The sequence below is a fragment of the Solanum tuberosum genome, unplaced genomic scaffold (assembly GCF_000226075.1).
Source record: "Solanum tuberosum cultivar DM 1-3 516 R44 unplaced genomic scaffold, SolTub_3.0 scf00330, whole genome shotgun sequence".
In the NCBI taxonomy this organism is placed as follows: Eukaryota; Viridiplantae; Streptophyta; class Magnoliopsida; order Solanales; family Solanaceae; genus Solanum; species Solanum tuberosum.
The window spans coordinates 257,573-260,924 of record NW_006239256.1 but is presented as its reverse complement, the minus strand read 5'-3'; the positions used below and the strand labels follow the sequence as shown (position 1 = coordinate 260,924).

At 34.3% G+C, this 3,352-nt stretch overlaps 1 long non-coding RNA gene across 1 annotated transcript; it reads right to left on the bottom strand.

Annotated features, from left to right (window-relative positions):
* Nucleotides 1-781: 781 nt before the first annotated feature.
* LOC107063318 (uncharacterized) lies at nt 782-2,395 on the bottom strand. The gene is made up of 3 exons (XR_001475198.1): nt 2,229-2,395; nt 1,077-1,171; nt 782-910 (listed from the first exon to the last, which is right to left on the bottom strand). It is a non-coding gene; the product is annotated as an uncharacterized lncRNA (long non-coding RNA).
* Nucleotides 2,396-3,352: the final 957 nt, after the last annotated feature.

Here is a 3,352-nt window from a genome sequence, read left to right as displayed (position 1 = left end):
ATTAGGATGTTGTGGGGTCTGTCCCAACATCCATCTCAGTATTGTAGAGGCTTCATGGACAACCAGTCAGTCAGTCAGTTAGTTTTGAGTCTCGTATCTATGTATATATGTAAATATTCTATTTTGAGATTCGAGTTGCCTTTATGGCCATATTTTATAAGTTAAGTTGTTTTGTAATATTGCAATGCATTGAGTTATTTTGTTGGGTTATGTTTCCGCTGAATTAAGAAAGCCAGGCCAAGGGTTCGCTTGGGGCCAGAAATGGTCTCCGGGTGCCGGTCCCGCCCAGAGTGTAGGCTCGGGGCGTGACAGTTTTGAGTTAGGTTCTTAGGTACATGTGATGGGTATTTGTATCTAAAAGTAATTTAAGAAAAAGAATCGAGTTTGGGTGAATTGGGACTAGAAAACGAAGAAGAAATTTCGTCAGACGAAATCCAGGGGTGGCCGCGCGTCGCGCACCTAGTGCCCAGAATTGAGAATTCAGCTCCGCGTCGCAGAGCTGACACGGAGTGTCTTGACTCAAACGGCATTCTCAAAAGCAAAATTTAAATGTCTCTCCGCGTCGCAGACCACCTTCAAATATTGAGTTTTGGTCTTTTCTCATGTTTAGCTATCTAGAATCATTCCTAAACATCATGAGATCTTTCCAATCACAAATCTTAATTCTTGAATCCATAATTCAATTCAAGGATTAGTTAAGAGTCAAATCAAGACCAGTTAAGAGTCAAGTAAAGAGCCAAGTTAAGAGAAGTTCAGAAAGTTTTTCAAATATAAAATTTGATTCACGTAGCCACACATTTACTTCAAATATCGTACACAATTTAATAGATGAATTGTCTAAATCCTCAAACATTTCATCAATTCTTTCATTTATGTCGAGTAAATGATCCACTTTCCTCCCTTCTTCTATCTATAATAAGACTCATTGTTAAAATTCATGACATTCACACAATGAATATTGTAAAGATCGATGCATATGATAAAACCATGACTAGTGAATGTGTTAGGACCATGAGATAGACCTAAAATTACATCGAAGAAAATGGAAAAAATTGTTTTATATAGTTGAGAGAGACCTCATCATTTTCAGTTTGAGGAAGTAGTGGAATTTGATCATCTATTGAGGTCATCTCAATGGAGTGTGCCATCCCTTTTTCTTCAACTGTAATTACTACAAAAAGACATGCATCCCAAATTAATGGCAATTTGAGGGAGTATTAGATAATATAATGACATTTATATTATTTCTATCAAATAATTGTCGCAAAATCCTTTGCGTAAAACATTTAAAAATTACCTGATTTTGTTGTTCATAAATTGAAAATGGACTAGTTGGAGTGTACTTGAGTTTCTTCTTAAATTTATGAAGGTGAAGGAAATATAAGAGATGGAGAATATAAACTTCTCTATGAGTACTATTTATATATATTACTAACATGAAATAATGTACATTTTGAGAGAAGTACATAGAATAAATTAAATAAAGCTTTAATATCATAGAATAAAGTGTAATGACATTACATTTAAGAAACATATCGTAGAATAACACTTTTAAGTGTGTGTTGAAGCCATCATTTATTCTTAAATTTGCTATCAAGTTAAGTTGAAGAAGAAGAACACTTGTGTTTGGTACGACGAAAAATGTTTATTTTTTTAGTATCTCTTCTAGTTTTTAACGTTTGATAAATAAGTTGAATATATATATATATATATGTGTATTTGAAAATATTTGTATAAAATCTAAGCAACCACTATTTAGGTCGGCTTGGGGGCTAGAGATGTGAGGGTGTAGGGATGAGCACTATGGGGTTAGCTGGTAGTGTGTGTGTTGGAGGGTAGATATTAGACCGTTATTAAACAATAACTAAACTATATTTTATATTTTTTAATAGGCAAAAAATGAGCTAAAACGGGGGAATATTGCATAGTTTTCTTTAGGATTGGGCATAGAATATTGTATATATATATATAAAAAATCAAAGCAACCACTAATTAGGTCGGCTTGGGGGCTAGGAATGTGAGGGTGTAGGGATGAGGACTATGGGGTTGGCTGGTAGTGTGTGTGCTGGAGGATGTATATATTAGACCGTTATTAAACATCTAATAAATGGAAGTAACTTAGTAAACTATATTTTTATATTTTTTATGAGGCAAAAAATGAGCTAAAACGGGGGAATATTGCATAGCTTTCTTTAGGGTTGGACATAAAATACCGAAAACAAAATTACCGAATCGAACCAATAGAGACCATCTTTGATGTATATACAACTGGATTTGATTCACGTTTTCACACATTTACTTTGAACATGGTACACGATTGAATAGATGAATTGTCTAAATTTTCGAACATTTCATCAATTCTTTCCTTTATGTCGACTAAATGATCCACTTTCCTCCCTTCTATCTGTGATGGAAAAGAGTAAAAAAATTTAAAATGTTTATTAGAAACAAAGGGCAATTATATTCCTCAACTTTGTGATCTAGATCGGATATATCTCTCGTTAAGAAAGTGTTGTGTGTGTGTATATATATATATATTATCTTTTTCATTTTGAAGAAGCAGTGTAATTTGGTTATCTATTGATGTAATCTCAATGGAGTGTATCATCCTTAGCTTCTTTTTTCAACTCTAATTCCTATAAAATAATATTAATTTATTTGTTTTTTTTTTAAATTTTAATTTATATATTATTAATATAATCATTTCAGAATTGATTTGAAAGGAAAACACAAAGAAAAAAAAAGGGAAATTAATTTCAATTTTGCTAGCTTTATGAAAAAAAATTCTATATACATGTCTTGTCATAATCAGTGGCGGAGCCAGGAATTCTGTAATGACCCTCCAGGTCATTTTTAAATTAAAGAATTCTTTTCCTCGTATAGAGCATTCCTGTAGCGACCCCAAGTCATTTTATGACTTGCTGGCACTGACTGTTCGGTCGCCTGGTCGTTCGTTTGGGATTTAGGCCCGTTTCCCTGTTTTGGAGATTTTTATAACTTGAAAAGTTGACTTTGGTCAACCTTCTTGGGAGTCGTGCTCAGATGAAAATTCTGACAGCTAGGTTAGCTTCGGAAGATCGATTTTGGTCTAGAACGACCCTTTGTTCACTTCCCGAGGCTTTAGATGGCAGTTGTGGAATCTGGCTCAAATGATACTGGGTGTGGGACCCACTTTTCATCGAAGCAATCTTCAAATGGAAATTCCGCCTTCACCGTTGAGTCCGAAATATCATTTCCAATTAGATTCCATATATGGTTTGTATTTTTCCGACTCCGAACGAGTCCGAAACATCGAAATTTAAGTTTGAAGGGTTGTAGAATTTTGACGCGGCGGTGACGTGGCAGAGCCACG